This window comes from Cygnus olor, chromosome 10, assembly GCF_009769625.2.
Source record: "Cygnus olor isolate bCygOlo1 chromosome 10, bCygOlo1.pri.v2, whole genome shotgun sequence".
NCBI classification, from domain to species: Eukaryota; Metazoa; Chordata; class Aves; order Anseriformes; family Anatidae; genus Cygnus; species Cygnus olor.
The window spans coordinates 19,386,640-19,409,698 of NC_049178.1; the positions used below are offsets into that span (position 1 = coordinate 19,386,640).

The 23,059-nt window shown below is 39.2% G+C and overlaps 1 long non-coding RNA gene across 1 annotated transcript in view; it reads right to left on the minus strand.

The window, feature by feature from the left end:
- The window catches only part of LOC121075608, an 82,079-nt gene that overhangs the window by 2,568 nt on the left and 56,452 nt on the right, over nucleotides 1-23,059 (minus strand). The window contains exons 2-5 of the long non-coding RNA XR_005823067.1: nucleotides 14,029-14,125; nucleotides 7,812-8,003; nucleotides 1,783-1,895; nucleotides 44-266 (exon numbers count right to left, since the gene is read on the minus strand). This is a non-coding gene — a long non-coding RNA (uncharacterized LOC121075608). The remainder of the gene's footprint in view (nucleotides 1-43; nucleotides 267-1,782; nucleotides 1,896-7,811; nucleotides 8,004-14,028; nucleotides 14,126-23,059) is intronic.

Sequence of the window (23,059 nt, forward strand, 5' to 3'; positions counted from 1 at the left end):
GCTTTTTGTGGTGCAATGGCAGCAAGTGTCTGCCTTCACCCACCTGTCGCTCCTCTCTTTGGATCCCTGTTTGGACGTGGGGAGGGCTCCTCCAGTGAATTTTGGAAGCACATCTAACAACTGGACTTCAAACGTCTCCAAGACATTCATCTGACACACTTCTCACCCACCCTGGTTTTACTGCAGCGTGCATTAGTGAAGCAGGTCAGAGAATCCAAAGTTATTTTTGAAGTCCATCATCTTGCCAAATATCAATCTTCCTGTGTCTCAGAAAACACAACAAACAGGCATTTTTATAGGATTGCAAGAGCTTCTGGTGAAAGGTTTTCATAAAATATGTATGAATTCATTGTATATATGCAGTAAAAAAAAGAACAGATATATCACAGAGTATCATATTTTTATGTCAACTTTGGTGAGAAAATATAGATCAATCGATTCTAAACTCTTGTTTTGCTGGTTCTGAAACACTACAAAAAGCACTGATGTAACCAATGTAGACACCACAGGAAGAGTTATTATCTAATGAGTTTTCTCTATTTGGATCTGTAACTTAAACAATTCCATATTGAAAGAAATACATTTTGCTGTCTACAATTCTTTATCAACTTCTGAAGAGCAGAAAAGGCATTACAAGTCACTCATTAAAGTCAAAGAAACATTAAAGTGTTTCAGCTGAAAATTTATAAGAACTTTTATGTAAAGAATATCATAACTTGTTCCTCAATCTCATTTCCAAAATGAATGCCTTTTTAAAAAATTGAAATTTCTCCAAAACAATGTATGAGATCCTTCAGGCTGCATGATTAAATTTGAGGATTTGAAAGCAACTGAAAATAGGGTATTAAATCAGGTAGTATTGATCGATCTGCATTATGAGTACAATCCCTGCTGTTTGAATAGGTGGAGAAGAGAAATTACATTGCCTGGAGATGACTGAAATCTGTTACCATTAATTTGTGTAGGCCTAGTTAGGAAGCAGAACGTCAGTTGGTAAATTGAGGGATCATGATAGACAATCTTTTAAAGAATTTTTTAATGTATAATGAGGAACTGGGATTCTGTAATTTCTGTAAAGCCATGATTGCGGGTATGTATACAATAACATTAGATGGAGATATTCAAATTTCTATCAGTGCTATGTCTGTGATCTCAAAAGCTACATTATTAAAAAGAGAGGTACAATTAAAAGGGAAGGGGGGTAATTCAAATACTAAAGTATAGTGGCTCCTTCAGAGCTGTTCCAGGCTTTAGTTATTTACCTTAATTAAAAAAGAAGGTGGGATTGTCTCCTCCATTTGCATGCTTAGAATAGCTCTTTTGGTATCTCTCCAATACTCTGTGTAATTTTAGACTTAGGACAGCTGCTCACTCTAGTCAAGCTAATAAAATTTCACAAAGAAATGCATCACACTGTGCACACGACTAGGTAGAGGCAAAGAAATATCAAAACGCATGATTTTTTCTCACTACCTTGCAGCAAAGCCACCCCTGCTCTCAGAAATACTGGGGTGTTTTGTACCACAGAATGTCTTTTGAGTGTAGCAATGTGCCAAGGGATAAAATGGAAATGAGAGGGAGAGATGCACTCTCCTTGATGCCATTTAGTTGTTGATTCTCTCTCTATGGATTACATCTCCCAGCTGTCCTGAAGCAAATGACATACGAAATGGTCTACAGGGCCACACTACAGCTGCATGTGTACGTCTACCAGTTGGCTGTGGAGTCCTGAGGATGGGGTTGTTTAAAGTTGAATCCGTTTTTTTGGGGGTTGCAACTTACTCCTGGTATTGTGTCTGTAACATTTGTAGGAAAGTTGTCTTTATGATCCCACCAGCTGATCTTCTGTTGGTCTTCAGACATGCGTGTATCTGTGTCTACCCTGGAGAAGCCACCTGCAATACATTCACAGATCAATTTACTGTCAAGTGTTTTGGAGTGGTTCTGTGCTCAGTTAGAAATGTAGTTGCCATAAGCAGCTGAATTTCAATGAGTGTTTCCTAGAATTGTACTTACAGTAAATTAAGCCATTTCAAAGGTTTTTCATTTAGATACAGGCAAGTGTTTCTGTACTTAATCAATGTTGTTTTGATTAGAATCTACTCTATAGGACTTCTGTGTCCTCCCTGCAAGCAGATGGGGAAGCAAAAGTTTCTATAGCTTGTCTTGGTTGTGTAAAAAGCCAATTGCAGCCTTTGCAAAAGAGCCAGGGTGATTTTCAAGCCACCCCTTCTATTGGGATCCATCCTGGTACAACCAGACTCATATCACACATGATGCAGTGGAAGACTTCTCTCCTAGTGCTGAACCTGTTCATCTCTCTCTCAAGATTTTTTTTTTTTTATTTTTTTTGTCCCCAAACACTTCTCTACCAATGTACTTTGGATGTATTATCAGATTTCATTGCTGTATATGCTTCCTTTCTACAGACAGACTGACTAATCCTCACACCTTAGAGCACAAACAAGATAGGTGCAAGCAAAGCCCTTGAAGGCCAGCAGAAGGGAATCTCATTCTGCTAATGCTTGGTTATTCCTCTTTCATTTATATTGTGGACCGTGTGGCAAGAGATCCTCCACTTTCTCTTCTAACGCTTTGTCTTGTCCTAATCACCATGCAAAATATGCAGGGTCCTAAAATGGAATCAACAAAACACACTCATCGAGAAAGAACGGGTAACATTGCTCAGCAACATGTATGAAATGTGTGCATCTGTGTGGATGAAACTCCATCTGAATGGGATGAACAAATGCTTTGTGTGTATGTACGCATTATGTACGTATATACAGCACTTGTACCATAACTGGTACTTTTTAATTATCTTAGCTGTTTTGCATCTAGGAAAATCAGTTTTGCCCTCTTTGTTCAGGAGAAGGATATCTTAATTGCATTTATAGCGTTTATAAAAACCTTTCATACCTGTTTATATTTTATAACACCAGAGGTATGTAGTAAATTTCTAGAAATAAACTTCTTTTTCTTTCCAACCAAACAGGAGATCGGACTGCATTAGATTATATGAAATTTAAATGCATTAGTTGTTAGCCAAACTGAATTTTCATATAAATTAATATTGTTATTGTATTTTAATAAAGCAATAGCATTTATGGAATTATGTAGACATCAATCACTTGGGGGTGTCTTGGAACAATTATTGACTTCATGCATCATCTGCTTCTTCACTTCAAAATTTGTTGCACTTTTCATAAATATCATATAGCAGCGAGCCATAAAACACATTTTAAATGCCTCCTAGCCCATCATAGACACTGTTGTTAGAAAAAGCCCCCTGAGCCGATGACATCCTAATATGTGACTATGTAATTAAAATTTTGACATATGCAAAGAGTTGTAAAATAGATAAAAGAGTATGTATTGTAAATAGAAGTTTAAAGGCGCTGAGCAGATGGTTCGTTTGTGAAAGAGGTATGGGAACCGCCAAGAAATGACAAACAGATGGCTTAGGTGTGAAGGACAGACAGGGAAATTTGGAAGAGTTGAGGACATAATGGACAACTATCTGGCGTTTTGTACACACCAAGTGAATCATGAGCCTTGAATAGAAGGTTAAACATTTTACATTTTTGTATTTGAATTTATATAAATGTGTCAGTGGAAAATGTCCAGCAATAAAGCCTGATAATAATAATAAAGACAAGTCATGCTTCACAGACTTTGGGGAGGATAAAAATTCTGTTCAAATTGCAGATATAACTTGAGTGATAACACAGGTACTTTTATCCCAAGTCATGTGTGTGCACTGCGTGGTCTCAATTCAAACAGAAAATTTTCAGAATTGTAGCAAAACCATATTGCCAATATTTATTCAGGTGCCTGAAAACAATTTTAGTAATGTCCTAATAAATTAACAAATGTTTGCCAGCTGCTGCTCCTTGCTTTTCTGCTATCTGTTGTGATAGCAGGCTGTTCGATGAATTCAGTTCAAGTTTCGGTGATTATATACCAAAATCATGACTGAAATGCAATATTTTGAGGCAGAAAGATCAGATTGAATAATGTTTATTTTCTGAAATAATGGGAAGCTTTAACTATGACCAGATTAAAATTATAACATTACTAAATCTATCCTTGAATCTAATTTTCTGTTGTTTTGACTTTCCCATATTTGTCAGACTCCAGGCAGGCTTGAAAAATACATCACCAGCTAGAAAGTAATGAAATTTGTGCATACAAATGGACAAAAAAATCACTTTTAGTGATCAGAATCGAACTTCCTAAGACTTGTAAAAATGTAGGGATTTTGAGAGTGCTCTTTGATCAGATTCTGCATGAAAACATGATCAATGTAGTAAAGGGGGGATATTTATGAACCTTTTTGCAGAAGTCAGTTAGTTTTGTCAGTTGCTTTTACAGGTCTGAAAGGAAAAACATGTAAGTCTATACAGTCCGGACTACTAAAAAGCCTTCCAAAACAGCATTTAATAGAATTATTTTTGCTTAATTCTATAAGTTATTTATTCGATATTTATTCTTCTGTCCTTAAACAAAAGACTATTTACCTTTGAAATAGCATTTTTAATTAGGAAAACTGAATTTCTGAAAAACAATTGTTACCTGGGAAATTGTGGAAGATTTTTCCTTGCAGCTTTTTAACTTGAAAAACAACAACAACAAAACCCAAACATTACAACAACAACAAAACAGGCACTTTTGTGATGTGTAGTGTCTTTCATAACAGTATTAGTAGCTACGTGCAGTGTAGATACTATGGTAATAGAGAGGAACACTGGAGTACTAATAAAAAATGGTCTTTGCTACCTACTGCTGCATTATATAAACACTTGGGATTATTTATTGCTACTATTTGAAAGACTAGCAGCATACAGTTCCTCTAAGAATCAAACCAGAGCGAGGCTGCAGTGTTCTGTAGTAAACATTATTGAAAATAACAAGTGCTTACATTTGTCTTTGAAGAGTTCCCATAAATCGGTTAAAGTCAATTCTAGTTTTTCTGCCTTACGAAGGCCCAGGAGTTACCCTGAGTCTTACCCACACAGCAATCTACCTTGCAAGGTACTTGCACCTTTTGGATTCTATTTTTTTGAACTTTATCTGCATTTGTTTTGCTTACTGGATGATTGCTAATCCATGACATATTTCTTTTCCTCAGCAATCTTGTTCTTTTGTGCATGTTAACTACCTAGTTAATTTTGTCTCTGCACTCCTCAGGCATGCCAAACAGCAGCTAGCATCCTCCCAGCTGTCACCCCTTGTCATGGTGACAATCCCTTCTCCTGCCAGCTTCCCCCTGATTTTCCTACTCAAAACATTTCTATTGCTCAGCTCTCCATTTCTACGGTACTAGAGCTTGCTATCATGCAGCATAATTCTCATCATCGATCCATCCTTTTTTTCCTAGGATGTTGGTAAATTTATCTTCCATTTGTCTGGAGAGGAGCTGCGTATTTGAACGATATGTTATTCACAGAAGGATGAACTTATTTGACCTCCTCTTTTTTTATTTTTTTGGCTAAGAAAGACTGTTACCTGTGATATGTTATATCTCACTCCTGTATTCTAGAATATCCTGCATCTTCTCCTTGATTTCTTTTATCTGCTAGGTATCACACCATACCAGCTGTCCAAAGGAGATGAATTTTAGTAGGACTGTTTGCACTATGACAGTTAAGATTGTGTCAGGAAAGTATTAAAAATGACATCCTTCAAAAGTTTCTAGCAGCCATAAACATTTGCTCTACAAATCTGTGGATTTTGCTAAGGTATTTTTTTTATCTTTATAAATCTATATGATTTATATAAACACTTATCAATTATGTAGTTATAAAATATAGTGATATATTAAAAACACATAATAGAAACAATTAAACCACAAAATAAATAGGCATGTAACTATAAATTACTATTATTTCAGTAGGGGAATTTATCTTATGCAAAAATTTTACTTGCATGATAGAATCCTTTTTTTTTTTTTTATGGTGTATCTAAATATAAAAACTGTCATAAAGTAAATATAACAATTATGATATATTTAGATATAGTGTGTCTTCAAAATTAAAACAAAAGCTCACCTCTGCCTAATTCTTTATCTAGAGGAAAGTTCTAGGTGGTGTCTAAAGATGTTTCTGAACTTCCAAGAATACCTTAAAACAATTCATATAGCCATACAGACTTTCTGTGTTAGGAATAGAGAAGGCAAAGGCATTCCTCAACGGAAATATAAGATTGCTGATGCCACATCTTAAGACTGAGAATTAAAGCAAATAATTAAAGCAAACCCAATCAGAGGGCAATCCAGTAACCGAAAAGCCGTTGAAAAGTAATTGAGCTTCTGTTTCCCTTCCAGCCTGTGCACTTGTGAGGGTATCAATGCTTTAACCGTTCATTCAGTGTCTTTTCTTGGACCAAAAGGACTAAATGTTGAGGGTTGTTATAGGGAAGTAAGTGTCACAGAGCTCCTTCTTATTACCTTGTAAGTTGTCCAAATGATGCACTGCAGGAGAGCAGCTGCAGGACACCCAAGCTACAGGGAACGGCTGACAGCCGGCAGCACGCTCTGCCACACCGGGCACATCCCTGCCAGGTACAACGAGGGCTACCAGAGCAAGACACATCCGAGGAGAGAAAAAAATGAACCTTCTTAAGGATGCCTGACAGTCATAATCTCTTCTCTTCCTTTCTACCAGGGCTGTGACAAAATCATAGTAAATTTTGTTCTGTTCTCCTCTAGGAGGATAAAAATCTTAAGCTCATTCCATTGAGGAAGGCTGCAACCTCATTTACACTGAAGTCAATGATTTCTTCAGATGACATCAGATTTATAGTGCCCTGAGTGGGAGAAAAATTTGACCCATAATTTTTTAAAAATAGTTATGGTTTTTTCACAGTCTTCCTTCTGAAGACTCACTTTATTCAGCCATCAATATTCACACTTTAAAGGCTTATTTCCGTCAAGTTCCATCAATGACCTTTAGAAATTGGTCCCTTCAAATAAGAAAAAAGACCTCAATTACAACAACATCTGCCTCCATCTAGCACTTTATTTGCCTTAGAGAAGGGGTGGAATGATGATTAAGTTAATGGATAGGTCATTTTCATTTTTCACATTTACCATGTAAGTGGCTCCATGAATCACCGTTTATCTGTGGCCCAGTCATGGAAGGCAGTGGAAAACATCCATTGGCTTCCATAGACTCATTTCCTGTACACTTCGGAGAGGGGAAGTGGAGTACTGGTATTAATCAACCTTTACAACCCATAAGATAATATATTTGTCTTTTCTTCAGGCTAGAAAATAAACGCTACTGCCCTCAGGCTCCAGTTTCTCTAAAATCTCCCTTGGCTACCTCAGCTTTTTCTACTGGCACTCTGTTAGGCAGCATCACAACTTTACGTGACCACTTGCAAGCAGTAAGGTGATGATTTTGCTCTTTTAGATAGGATAAAACAGAGTGAAATTACAACAAAGAGAAGAATTTCTCTACCAACTTTTTCTTTTTTACTAAGTTGATGCAAATATATAACCATAAAGACACAGTCAGTGATGGCATGAGACATGAGTGTCCCAGTGTACAAAACATTTTGCAGTCCTTCTTGAAGGGATACATAGTCATCTTGTGCGTGTGGACTGCTGACCACAGAAGTGAAATCCCTAAGCAGGGAGCACGTGTGAAATATAGGATGTGTATAACATAAGAGAGGATACCTGTAAGACATAGAAAGAGCTGAAAAAAATAACTACTTGGGATTTGGGGAGTAGCTTAGCTTCAGTAGGAGAGAAAGCCGTAAGGCTAGAGTGTGAGCCCCAGCTAGTTAACACTGCAGTGACTTACCCCTTCCTGGGTCTGCTTAAATGAGAGCGTGCAGACCAACTGACTCGCTTATTGGTCCAGTTTCACCCGTGTCTCTGCAGAGTTGCAAGGACTTTTCTTACAGGGTTTGATTCCCTGACCTTGCTCAGCTTTGCTCTCCTCTTCTTGGACAGATGATGAAGTGCATTCACTGACACGATGGTGTGAAATTCCCTGGGTGCACACACAGTTATATATGAATATATGTTCATATATACGTGTATATATTTATATATACATAGAATGAAATTGAAAATATAGATTAAAACAAACCCAGTAAATTACAAGAGTGAACAGAAGCTTTTAGCAAATTAAGGTTAAAGATGTTTTCAGTGAAAAAGAAAATAGGCCCCTACTAGCATGTCAAAAGGAAAATTAAAGAGCAGTGTGTACGTTACCATTGTTACTCCTTTTTTGATACACCATGTATTAAAAAAGAGGGAGGAAGCAGAACAAATTGTTGTAGTGTTGGAGCTGACACTGAAGCTTTCAAAGACTGAGAATGCACTGCAACAAATTGAACCAAGTGGGAAGCAAATATGCACAAAGCACAGCTTTCTTCAGAGGCAAAATATATTACAGTGAGAGCCTGTTTAACCATCCCATTTGTTGACAAAGTTATAAAGATCAAGATAATTAGACTGAGCAAGTAGTCAAGATTTACAAGAAAAGAAACAATAATGTGAAAAAAATATAGAAATGCAAGGTTTTTTTATTTGAACTGACAAATTACATTTATTATTCAAACACTGTAACCATCAACTGGTTCAACACCAGAAGGAGCCTTCAAAGATGAGACATAAAATGGACTTAAATACAAGGCTGGAGAGAACAATATGATCAGCATAAGGGCAATAAAAGCCAGCCCAGAAAGTTGTATTCAGTAAAAGTTAGGGCCCTATAGAGAAGAGACAAACAGGGCTGAATGTCACGACTTCGCTGTAAGCAGTGCCTGGACTACAAAGAATGCAACAGGAGCATTTTACTAATAGAAAGTGTCGAAAGGAAGAGGCTGCACATAGGACGTTCATTCAGTTAGCAGCACAAAATCACTTGTGTCACAAAGCAAAGGGAGACAGACATAAAATGAAGTGCCTCCCTGATGAGCATGCTGCCGGCACCATGAGACTGACAGCAGTAATATCCGCAAACAAAGAAATACAGAAGCTGCATAATTTAGCTGCATATAAATGCATGCTCAGAAAAATGTCCTTTCAGTTGGACTCAGAATTAGAATTCAGAGTGCAGACACATGCGTACACACACACACATATATGTATATATATGCATTTTTTTCTAATGGTAGAAGTCTGCTCTCCGTCTTCTGATCAAATGGAATGCCAAAATAATTAAGCAGTATGTAGGAATATATCAGCTGGAAAAAGCAACACATCTGGAGATGTGAAAACATAAACAATCCTAAGCAAAATTTCATTTCCACAGAGAATCTTTCTGTTTAAGCTGCCTTCCCTATCCTTCAAGGATATGGCATCTATTCGCCTGAAGATAACGTATATTAATTTTAAGCCACATTTATGAACTTCATGCAAAAGCTAGGATGCCTCTGAGTTATTAAGCCATTAAAGGCTTCCATCACTTTTCATGTCAAGGTTAATAATCAAATGATTAAACAGATTAAAGTTAGAAGTCCAGCAGTAAAAATGTAATATTTTCACCCATTTTATTAAATTCAAGAACAGTCCTAAATGTGTTTTGATGTGACAAACTGTGTTGAATTGTTGAATTGTTTGTAATTAAAAGACAGCTGCTGGAAAAAGAACTTAAAATATTTTTCATAATGCTCTCAAAAAGAAGTTGTTTGATTCTTCTTTCCAGTAGGGAAATATATCCTGCATTTCATTTCAATACATTAACAAACCTCCATCACTTTTATTTACCTGAGTTTCTTCAGATTAGGAGTCTGAATGTGCTTCCAACATCAGAAGTGCCTAATCAGGAACAATGATGCATTTGCACTGGAAGATTAACAGCTGCTTTGGTCCTGACAAACTCTGAAGTGGGCTACTACAAAGTTTTTCAACAAAACACACTATACACACAATTACTTTTTGACTTACGGGTGTGTCAGCTCACAGGGAGAGAGCTGAATAACCTTTGTAAAGGACCGTGGCTTGGGGCAGTATTTACTTCAGTGTTGGACACAGCCTGCAGTGAAGTGCTCGGTGGGGTGGGCTGCTTCATGCACTAGGCAAGAAGTGTCCAGGATGGAGTACCCCAGCAGTGTGGGAAGGTGAGGGCAGTGCCATTTGACTTCATTTGACTTCTGTCAAGCTGGAACTTCAGCAAGAAGTTGTTTTTTTTTTTCTCAGATACTCAGTGCCTCAAGTACACCTAAAAGCTATGGCTTACTAAATCTTTTATTTATTTATTTTTAATAGACAGTGGAAAGTTGAAATTTACTGTAGAAATATTTGCTATAGAAACCTTTTCCTGGAGGAGAAATGTGTGGAAATTCCTTCAAGAAACCTTGCTGACAACTTCACTGAGTCCTATTGCTGTTTCTATTTTGGGACAGATCGTGAAGGATTTATCTGGTTTGTGAAAAGCTGTAAGATGGTTCTATACAATGTATGATGATACAATGAATTTAGCATTTGTGTTACCTTTCAGACTCCTGCACTACAGCAATCTTTCAGTTTTATGACCACATGCTGTGTATGAAACACCACAGTACCATACTGCATGCTTCTCACACCATTAGATGCCTTAAATACACTCTGTGTTGGTCCTGTTCAAAGTTAAGCATTGCTGTGGCATCCAGATGTTGAGTTCTACTGTGATACAAAATCCACAAACATATAGAAAGCACTAGGATGTGGAGCCAAGTGACTGAAAGAATACCACTGTTTGAGACAGTGGTTTTCTTGTTTAGGTCATAGGAGTAAATCATAAGAAAACTATTTATCTGAAACTTACGTAGCTGAACAACAAAAAAAGAGCACAATTATTCAAGCAGTTGTGTATCCAATCATCTGAGTTGCGTTTAAAGAAATCCAAGTGGAAAATAACTTGTCCTGAGATGAAATCTAGGCTTTGGTACACACCAGAATAAAATGGTAATTACTGTAACTGGTATCTCTAATTTGCCATAGCAAAAAATGCTCATTTGTTAATAAACTGCATCCCTTGCAGTGCTCTTCTGTATAAGAAAAGTAATCTCCATTAATTAAGGTTCAGAATACAAGAAACAAATAGGAAAGATAAAGCCCTTTCTCAAAACCTAACTTTTAACTTCAATTTGAAGTGGAAAATGTGCATGTAGACATGGCAGCATTTGCGTGAAAATTTGCTAGAAATATCCTACTCAAATTAACTTCTCGTTCTATTAGCTCGCTATTGTTGAAGATAGCAATATAATGTTGTAAAAGTCACTCCCTCAACGTATACTGTTTCTTTATAGTAAAATGCCATGATTTATTATTTTTATTTCCAGTCGCCTGGCTTTCTCTCTGGAGGAATAGCTGATTAGTCTCACTTCAGGCAGTTTCAACCAGAAAGAGAGAAACAGCTAAAACAAGCTAGGAAAAAAACACTACAGGAGCTATTTTGCTCTCTCTATAATTTGAAAGAGCTCTTCAGCCACTGTGCTGTTAAATTCCACCGGGTTCTGCTGGAAGAAAATGAATGCTGCGGGCGAGGTGCTGAGGAATTAACTTGTTTTTTTTTCAGCTGCTTCTCTCTCCTTTTTGGAAAATATTTTTAGATTAAATCCTTGCTATAGCCTAAAATAAATCTCATACTTGGGATATATAAGAGCAAATCTTATTTACTCTGTGTGGTAATAAGTCTGTTTCTCAGGCTTTATGAGAAAACAGGAGCTCATTTATATGGTAAGATGAGAAATGAAGGTGATGCTATTGGAGCAAGTGGACATGGTGTCTTCTTGTCATCATCTGACACGAAGATTACTACCTATCGTAGTAGTAGTAGCACAGCTTGGTAGGAGGAGATCTCAGAGCAAACTGGTCCTGAGGACCTGCTGACCATGCTGCAGAGGTTTCCATCACTCTGAATGCACTGCATTGCCATCACCCATGCACTCCAGGTGTGGTTGGAGCACTTAAGTGTGCTCCTGGTGAACATCTTCCTGAAGACACACAGTTCAGGTACTTTGAGATGGCAACCAAAATGGAGCAGGGGGAGACACGCAGGAGGTGTGTGTCAAAAGTGTACTCCTGTCTGGGCTGAACAAATCCACTAATGCATATGCAGTCCTTTTGTTTAAGAGAACAGGATAACACTATGGTGAATAATTGAATTGTTGCTCTGGTGTGATGGGGGTACTGTAGCAATGGAAACAAAACCAGGTCTGCTGAACAGTTCTTCACTTTCAAGTGAAATAGGCTTTATCTTTTGTACGACCTGAAAATAACTGAAACCTGCACAGAAAACTTTTCATTAGCTTTGCAAGGTCCCCTAATGAGACGGATGGAGAATCAGCTGCCTCTTCATGTGACAGGCCTGGAGCAGGCGGCACAGGCTGCAGGCCCCCCAGGAATGGCTCGGGGTGGAGGTAACACCTCCCCAACCTGCGTCTGCAGGAGCCTTCAACTGGCAGCCATAGAGAGGAGTTAGAGATCCACAACCTGTAGTAGTGTCCCAGCACCTACAACATGCACTGGCAAAACCTTGCTCTTGTGTGAGGCTATGGAAGAGGAAATGACCTAAGTTATTTCAATTTCTTCAACAAAGCACACTCAAAGAAACAAATGACAGCTAAATGGAACAAAACAAATTCTTCCCGAAAACCTCAAAATAAGGCAATTTTAAGGACAAAATCTCCACATTATCTATTATGATTCACCATAATTATATTTATTATTGGCTTATTTTAGTCATCTCTAGACATATTAGAATAATGTTTTTTCTTTCAAATTCAACAGGACACAGAGGTTTAGATTACATATATTTGTGAAAGGAATTATATGATGTGATGTGCTAGCGGGAGACAGGATATGCCAACCCAGGAGATCTTTTCCCACTTCTGCTTCTCTTTCAGTGTTCCTTTGTTTCTACTTAGGAGGCTGGTATAATAAAAGCAGTACTCATAATATGCAATATATTTTTTCCAGATTACTTTAATAGTACCAAAAAGATAACCAGTGAATAATCATAATAAAATATATGCAAAGGGGATCACAAATCTCACTGACGCAGAACAGGAAGAATTTATTTTCAAAGTGTTGCTAATGACTTTCTGCCTGCCCCTTTGAAAATTGCTTTGAGCTTAGTACTATCCCTTTGAAATCCAATTCATAAATTCACAAGCAGCATGAAATTCCGGTAGGAAATAAAATACTTTTATTCAAATGTATTATAGCATGTTGATGTTGTTTCTTAGAGCATAAACTGCAGTAAACACTGACCTGAAATACAAACAAGGAGTGACCTTACTAAATGATTTTGAAAAGTTTCTGGGTTAAAAGCCATAAGTTCAGCAGACTCACATCCAGATTAATGCAAATAGATCCAGATGATATTCTGTGGCTAACGCAATCACAGAGAAAGTGTTGCTCCTGTGAGGAGCATATACCTTCCTCACGCCGAGGAATCAATACTGAGCTGCTGCTATGGGGAGCTGCAGGGACAAGTGTGATGCTTCCCAATTCACTGCCAAAAAAAGCAATATGCAGAGACCAGGTGCTGCAGACTGGTGCATTGGCAGCAGTGCCGTGTCATTCAGCAGCTGCTGATAAGTGATAATTTTTCATGGGAGCTATCTCAGAAGCATTTCTCCAAGTGGCTGGTTCTCATGACTGCCTCTGCTCTCATATTACTCTGAGTGCTCCTGTTAAGCACTCTCTACAGATCTGCTCTGCCTGGAGTGTGGTAGAAAGTTGCTGAAATTCTAAATATTGCCACTAAATACATATTGGTTTCTACCTGGGCTCTGGAAATAACTGGTAGTCTCCTTGTATCATAGTCTCTATAGCTCTGCTAAATATTTTGTTCCTCTGCACAGATGGAAGGCGTAGCTTTTGATGCTACCCAGAGTTGTCTGTGTGTATTTGGCTACCTCATGTCAAGAGCTGCTCAATTGCCTCTTCCTTTTCTTTTTAAGGGAAACCAACCAATATTTCTAAAGAATCACAGGAGCAAGTGATAGAGATATCTAAGACACAGGAGAAAAACAAAACAAAACAAAACAAAAAAAGGGAGATCAGAATTTCCTTAGTACCTGGTGGATGTGGCAGGTCCTGAGGGTGTCCAGGGTCTGGGAGCTTCTGTCCTGCATCACAAGAGGTGTGTGATCTCCTGGGGACTCTGCCAAGCACCTGTGTGAAACCAATGGCCATGGAGTGAAATGGTGCCTCTTCACAAAAAAAAAAAAAAAAAAAAAAAAAAAAAAAAAGTCTTTGTTGTCTTGATTACAAATCAGAGCAAATACCTTTGGGGGAAAAAAAAAAAAAAAAAAAAGGAAAGAAAGAAGCAAGAAAGAAAAAAAGAAAAAAAAAGAAAATATTAAAGTATTAATGAACTGCAACTCCTATAGGTCTTGGGGAACAGAAAGTTGTCAAGCTCAGTCCCATTCATGAGAGAAGTTAAAGATCAGTCACCTGGAACAGCACTGCCAGGGAATCTCCAGAGCAGCAGACGTGGCTTTCACGGGAAACCTGTCTCTCACCTTCTGCAATTCTCACAAAATATTAGACAGCAAATGAAAGTGACCTCCACTGAATGCCAGGCAAACTTTCTCATTAATCGAGGAATTTACCACTACCTCTCTCTCTTTTAATTACTATTTTACATTTTTGAATAATACCTACAAAAGAAGAAAGGACAATTTCATAGACTAAGACTAAAATATGGAAAAGATAGAAAGGTGGAAATATCAAGAATTGGCTGATTTTGGATCAATGCTCAAAAATCTATGTTTTTCCATAAATGCTCTCTTGAAATCTCTCTAGCTTTATGATGTACCTCTATTATCTGTGTGCTGATTTACAAGAAAGGTTGTTAATGCTTCCAATGTTTCTAAACAAGCATTTTCATAGGAGAAAAAAAGTCATGCCTCTCACCATTTAAGGATCTACATTTTATAGACTAAATGTGCAGTTTCCACTTGTGTCAGGCAGTGAATCCATCTCCTGGGTCAGGCCTTGAGCTCTGCAGTGACTCGAATGGACTTTCCTTTCAGTCCCTGCTCTGCTACCTGAGGCCAGCAGGCCTTGGCCAGCCCCTGCACCTCTCTTCCCTCTGGGGTAACATGCAGCCAAGCAGCCTCTTTAAAATGTTATTTATTTTAACGCAGCATTGTAGAGAAAATCTGAAAATTGCAGAGCTGTCTCCCTTCAGACACCACTCTCAGGATGTGGGAAAGGTCAGCTTCTCCAGGCTCTCCCAGCCCCAGCCCTGGAAATTTTAACCCTTTCTTTTTGAGCTCCAAGATCCCAGACATGATTGTTACTTCTGAAGACACAAAACAAGTACAATCTTCTACAACAAGCTACAAGAGCCCTTGCCTTGTCTAGGACAAACCTAGACATTCCTATTCCAGCTTGATGGCAGTAGATCAATTTTTGTATTTTTCACTTTACTTTTTATTGAATCTCTAGAAATTCAGTGATCGTGATGAACAACACTCTGCTGCATTTGACTAATGGCCTCTCTTAATAACTATGCTGTACTTCAGTATTCTTGCACTGTAGCCCCTGAAGAGTTCAGTGCATTATTAAATATCAATTCCAGTTCTGTCATTTCAGGCTCCTTAATGCCGTTGAAGCTATCTTCATATTTGAAAACCATGTACAAGCACATGAATATCTTTTTGCTCAAAATCAGGCATCTAAATTCACCTTAAACACCCAAATAAAGCCAGACATATTCTCAGAAGTGCTGAAAATCTGCATCATTCACAGCCATCAGTGAGACTGGATGATGCTCAGAACCTTTGGAAATATAGAAATCTGTTTTATAGCAAAATATACAGTTTTACTAGCTAAATGTCAGGTACCCACACTTGAATATCTTCTTCAGAGAACTCTGCATTTTGCATCCAGAAATGTTTTCATTTCCTGGAATAGCTGTGTTTATTACTTTAATAAACTGAATTAGGAAATATGGTTATTGGTTTCCTAACTAGGCTAAATTAAGTTTCATTAAAAAATAAAATCTAGGATTCCAGTTTATTCTTGACATAAAGACACTTAAAATGTAAAAACAGCCATATTCCTTTTCCTTTTTTTATTTTAAAATGTGTAGATAAAGAAATCCTTCCTGCATTGAAGGTAGAGCTATTCTCAATGTTTCAAATGGAAGACAATACCATAAATACAACTTTTAATTAAAATATCAAGTATGTAATGCTTCTATACTTATTATGTGTATGATTCTTCTGCTTGCTGTAGATCACAGAATAAAAACTCTTAAAAAGTCTTTATTAAGCTATCAGGGTGATGCTCCAAAGCTGTTACCTCTCCTCTCCTCTAGGAATGGAAGTATTTTGTAGAGCTGCTGTGGGCTGCAGAAGGCCCTTTCTGGAAGTGGGGGATGAATGTGGACGTGGGCTGTAGCATCCCAGCAAAGTAAAACCAACCAAGAAATTACGTATTGTTCCTGGGTGAAATTAACTTGTCTCACATGCAACCTATTTAATGGCCATGCCAGAGGTATGTCTCAGTTATGAAAGGAAACACCAGGTAGTAACGTTTTTTGTGCTTATTACTTTCAGATCTGACACTGAGACAGCTAGGTCATGACTTTTCCAAAGCAGTTATCAAGTTGGTTGTGCATCCAGAGCTAATGCTTCTGTGGCTCCTGCTGAGGCATTGTGGCACCCCGCTCTCCCGCGGGTCTCTAATGGGCATCGGCTGACACCTTCCTGAAAGCTCCGCTGCAGCGTGATTTACTGTGCAGGGAGTAAATGCAAACAGGTACAACATTAACACTGCCTGCTTCAAACCAGTTTGCCTGGGCATGAAAGGGGGCCAAAACACAGCAGTGAGAAAAATCTGCCTGCCCCAGATGGTTTTGTTCCGAGCACTCGACATTGCTGTAAGGCTCCCCATGCCCACGGCCTCCTGGAGTAACGTTAAGGGGATCCCATATCCCTGGAGACATTTGGAAATCCCACCCGGGAGCATGCTGATGTCCAGCTAGACCCGAGCCTGTGGTGTGGGTGACCCACTCATCTCTGCTCCTGCACATATCAGGCCTGGCAAAACCTGGAGGAATGGGTGAGGAACCACATCCTCAGAGGGAACAAATGGCCTGGCACCAGTCCCCCCGTACATCACACCTCACCAGGATGGTCTGGCCTTCCTAGCAGGACTTCAGGAGAGCAGTAAGGCTGTTCCTGTCACGTCCCTGGCAGACCAATTCCATTTATTAATGGAGAATCGCTGAAGCATGAGCTAATTCTTTTATCTACACTTTTGTCCCACAAATTGGTGTTTAATTGTCTGAATAAAGAAAATGGTGGGTGGACACTGTAGCAAAGATAAACGCATTGATTCTTATCACTGAAACAGTTAAAAGCCCTGTTTATTTCCTCAGAGGAGCCTGTTCTGTATGTTTATAAAAGCCACAGAGCTGCTTTGGACTGTGGGTGGGCTATTGTGGACTAATTTCCACTTGCAAGATTTTCAAATGATAGATTATCTCCAACAAAAATGATTGTGGAGCTAAGCTGAAAAGGTTCCCCGAAATAAAAAGGTTCAGCTACCTCTAAATATAACAGCAGATTCAGCACATGTACATCATATGCCGTGAAAATTACTGCATGTGTGTCAGAAGGAAGTTCTGCAAACTTTTTTTCCAGGTTCATAATTGAATCACTGCACTTTCCACTCACTGAATTTAGATGTTGTAGGGCTGTAGTATGGAGAGAAAGCATTAAATTCAGTTTCTGTGACAGTAATTAATAACAGAAGAAATACAAAAAAAAAAAAAAAAAAAAAAAAAGAAAGCTTTATGAGAGGCTTAATAAGTAGCTAAGTGACCAAAACCATTCCAAGGAGTCACCACTGGGAAGACAAACTGTACCAAATCCCTGTCTGCAAATGTTGAAGGCTTAATAATTGTTTATTTCCGTGTCTTCTCTACGACTCTTTTATTCTAAACTCTATTAAATTGTACAGGCAGTACAGTTTAAGACAAAACTCCTTGCAAGCCAGACAAGTCATTCCACTGAAATCAGTGAGAAGGTTTCTGGCATAATGGATTTTCAGGCATTAGGATATAAAAATTGTCTTTTATTTTATAACAAATCTTATGACCTTCCCCCATCCAGCCCAAAGCACACTCTGTCCTCTGATAGTGTATCAATAGTTAAAAAGGTAATTAATACATCTGAAGCTAGTAATCTGTCAGAAGAGCGTAGGTTCAGAAATCACAGTGTCTTAATGAGCAAGAGTATGTGCCAATTCTCCTGAGTCTTTGAGCCTCTCATGGAGAAGTAGCACTTCCATAGGCACCAGCTCGATCCACATTCACAGGTCACCTATGGCATAAACAAAGCAGTTAATCCCAAGGAAATAAGAATTTACTGAAGAACAAAAGACCTTTTTCTGTTTGCTCCACGTCGAACCATTATACATTCATCCTGCACCTGAGTGAGGGTCATGTTGCCTCTTCCTGCATGGAGGGGAGGATCAACCCGAGCACTGTTTCTTGCCCAGCATTAGAGGAAGGCATTTTTGCCTGTTGGCTGTTGCTACCACTGCTGCTGTGCCTTTTCAGGCTTCATTCTTGAAAGGATAATAATTGAAGTGATGAATATTGCTGAGAGGAGCTGCAGTGAATGACTGAAAAATTACAGTCTCAGGTTCTGGTTCCATATCTGCTCTCCGCATAAGTAACACAAGAAGAGAACAGGATGTTTGACACCACCAGGCAAGAAGAGAAGAGTGAAGTATGCATAAAACTGAAATAAACCAAAATTGCATGACTGTCTAGAGCCTCAAGTCATTATTCATCTTGATGAAGAAAATAATCCAACAGAACATGCAATGTTGTCCATGTTGCTCTCTTCTTAATCTGTTAGGAACAATTCAAGCTATAGTCTCCTCATATAAACTCTGGCCAACTCTGGATTATCACATATGAATGTAAGTCGTATCCTCACCTCCTTTCCTCCAGAATCCTGCTGAAATCCATGGGAATTTGGCATAAGAAAATAATACAACATATCACACTGTAATCATCATGTTGCAGTGTGCCAGGCTAACATTGCAATAAATGGCTGAGTGGAAGGAGACAGAAGTTTAAGCTGATACCACTACACAATGCTTAGCACCACAAAGCAGTTTTACTAACTCTGCAATGGTAATTGATTAAGGAAAGCATGTTAAAAAATACGTAAATAGATGCATTAGCTAATTACAAAAATCACTTTCTTCTCTAGTTGCATGAAGAGCACAGGAATGATTTCCCAGCTCATTAAGTTAGCAAATGAAAGAATAAAAAATCAAGCTGCGTGTGGCAGAAACCAGTTAGTAGAGACAGACCTGTGCTGCAGAGGTACAGATTTCCCTGCCAGCATAAAGGTATGGCCAAAGCTCAAAGGAACACAAAACTGGAGGGTTTTTTGCATGCAAAATGTAAGCAGACACGTACACAAACAGAATAATATATATTTTTTTCTAATATGTATCTCCAGCCTTTCAGGCATTATGTCTTCATCGAGCTTGATGCTTCGTGCCTTAATTTTCAAAAGGACAGAGACAGACAGAAAGGGGAGCCCACCCTGCCCACCCCGTGCCAGGCTGTTGGGCTCTGCAGGGGCGATGGCAAAGCCCAGCTGGAGCTGGGAGGGGAACGTGGAAGGGGCCGTGCAGGTGGGGGAGCTCTTCCCCCAGCGGAGATGGAGATGTGTGCAGCAGCCTGGAAGCGTAATAGATGAGCAAATGCATCCTGGTGTTATAGGGCCATGAAGCCAACATCCCAGTAATGAATTGAGAGATAACTGAGTGAGGAGAGGTCATGAAAATGAGAACAAGTAGCTTATGTTTGCCATGACACAAAGAGGAGCTAATGGGAGAGCACTGGCAGGGGGATGAAGTGCTCAGATTAGAGAACTAAATATTCATTACTGAAATATTCTGAATGTATACGAGTGGAACAAGATGGGATTTGTCAAGGCCAGAAAAGAGCACAGTGTTTCCTTTCTCTCCTCCATCCCAGGCTGAAGTCCTTCTGAAAATTTGAAGCAGTTCCTTGGTTTTGTCCCACTGAACCAGAACTTACTGCATTGATCAGGGGTTTCTGGGTTTACACAGGAACCCTGCGGCAGGGCACATACAGAGCTAGGGTAAATGGCCACTGTTACACTAAATGCTTTGTTTACAGCTAATTTGTGAGATACAGCATACAAACAGAAGACTAATTAAGTGGGCCAAGATAAGCAAAGTCAAGATACCAGGTGTTAGAAAGCAAACTGAGAGGATTGCCAGGTTTTGTATTTTCCACAACTTAGAGAAGAAAACTGCTGCTGATTTGATAAGTTTCACAGAACTTGCTGTGAACAGCATGGCACAGAGCTTCAGGTAAACATGCTGTAATGAGAATATGTAGAATGTAAAAATAATTAGTCAAGGTTTATGGACCCTACCAGCTAAAGACAGGACACTGTGAAATTATCAAAGACACTGTACAGGTGTATAATAATATGAAAGCGTTGTACGGCAGATTCAGAGAGCAGATCTGCAGGCTTTCATAGCACAATTAGTATAACTTTGTTCCCTGTTGGTGTTGAAATTAGTCATTGTAAGTACAGCAAAACACTAATAAAATACACGCTTACTTACACTGTATCATTCCACCTCCTTATTTGTCTTATAAGCTGCTTTCTCCATTTCTGGTCTTAACACATTTGAAAGAAAGACTTCTTGAAAGTCTTCTGTGAGAGTCAGATGTGGATTTCCCTTCAAACAAGTGGGCTCTGAATACTGAAAGCACAAAAGTAGCTTGAAAGTGTCCACTTTCATCTTTCTCTTCTCTCATCATTAAAAATATTCTTTATATCACCAGTAATTTTCATCAGCCAACATCAAAGAATTCTGCACTCTGGGGAGGAAACTTGGACAGTGACCTGAAGAGCAACCAACACCACAAGCTGCTGGCAAGGCAGCTGTATTAAAACATGGGTAACATGGTGAATCAAGGAGTGCAAAATACACACCTGCAGAAAGCTTTAGAGCAAACAGTGGTCCCGGGGGAAGGTATAGACTAATTGCAATTAGTGCTACAAAAAGATATTACTGTTCTAATGTGTTAGCATGAGGTTGTGCACAAGAGAGTAATAACAGAAATGTCAAAGGAAGTGAGCAACCACGGAAGAGTTTGGGCAGAGGGATCCAAAGATGGCTGTCTGGGGAGGCAGGTCAGAAACTGCCTGTAGCAAGTTGAGTTCTCTAAGAATTAAAGGATAGGGGAAACGACGTGCAGATGGGGCAAGACACGAGCAGTGTTCTCAGAGGCAGATGCTCATGCCTAAACATGGGACATTTCAAAATGAGACCATTTGATTTGCATATAATCAATGTCCAGGACATGGACTCAACCATGTGCCCACAGCCCAGGATACCACTGCTCTGAGATGGTTGGAGACTGTGTTGGAATAGAAAAGAAAAGACTGTTAGATTTCCTGCCTTAACCAGGGTTCTACCTGCAGTCCACAAATCTCTTCCTAGTGCCGTTCATCAGCTGCACTACCCACACCGTGACCTCCCTTTTTTTACAGATGTGTAGGGCTTAGAAAGCCCTAAGGGCTCCCCTCCATGAGCCTGCAAGGCAGGGCTCATCTTGTTGCTTCTGCCCCTTCTGGCTCCAAGTTCATCACAGCAACAGGCAGACATCAGCCTGGAAGACAAATTCCCTAGCAAATTTACCTCAGTACCTGAAGGACTGAATTCATTTCTAGCTCACATCCATTACGGATTCAGAAACATAGCTGCCTCTTTTATGAGAGGCAGTTTTAGGTGGCAAAGTCAGCTGGGTTGCAACCAGTGTGCTGCAAACTGAAGCCCAATGAGCACCTAACACATCCCCGAAAAGAACAAAGAACTGGGAGTCCACCTTCCCTAACTGTCTTCCTCCTCCTGGAAAAAAATAAAAATAAAAATAAAAATAAATCCCAAATGCCTGAACTGGGCAACCTCCAGTGCCTGGGCCTCTGAAAGCAGAATGATCTATCTTTTCCCATCTGGTTGGTCTTGGACTAATTAACTGACATGGTTGAAAATGAGCATCGGCTAATTGGAGCACTCTGTTCTCCCTCTCCCTGGCAGGAATTTAATGGATTCCAGATGATCAGTGGTTCAAAACCCATCAACATTTTCCAAGTAATCCCATATCAACGCCACCAGTCCTGAGCCAGCTTCCCAGCAGCAGGCACACATCCTCACCTGAGGCTATAAAGCCAAGCAGCATCATTGGAAAGGAAACTTGCCAAGCATCCTGAAACGGCAGGCAGATGTGTGTAGTCCCCAGTTTATATGATACCCTGAAAAACATGCCACCTGCAAAAAATAATTGGACCAGCTGAGCTACAGGCCTTCTGTGAAGCCAGAGGAAATCCTTCAAACTAGCCCACGCAACCTAAAGAAGCAAAGGCCACCTGCAGAGCTCCTCACGGGAGACCTGGCCTCATGCAGAGGTAACAGACAGTTGTGTGACCGCCCTGAGGGTGCTGGATCTCTGAATCCAGGGTCAGCAGAGACAGGATTCCCCAGGACTTCCCCAAATTTAGGCATGAATATTGCAATGCCCACGTGAAAGCAACATACAAAAAGATGTCCTTTAAAATACGACCATGTAGAGTGATGAATGCTAAAACCAGTTTTTTTTTTTATGCAACTCTGTCTACAACAGTCGGTGGGGTTTATTTTGTTTTCAATTATACTGTAAAGCAGGGTTAAGCCCGCTGAGATCAGGAGATGGCCTGCGATGAAACCAAGGTATGTGAGAACAGACTCCCACCTGATGGAAGCTTTCTTCATCTCTCTGCAATACAAATTTTTTAAGATTCTCTTGGCATGTCTTGTTTTCTGCTCTTTAGTGGATATTAAAAAAGTGCATATTTTGATTCCCAAACTATGATTAACTCCAAGGATTTTTTTCCCTCTATTTTCTTCTTAAATAATTAAATTATAGCAAAATTATATTAAAAGCTAGATTCACTAAGAGGAGTTTTTACACGTTTGAACATTTTATTTCTGTGTTTATCAAGTTTGGAAATAAGAAAACATAAATAAAATATCTTCGTGGAA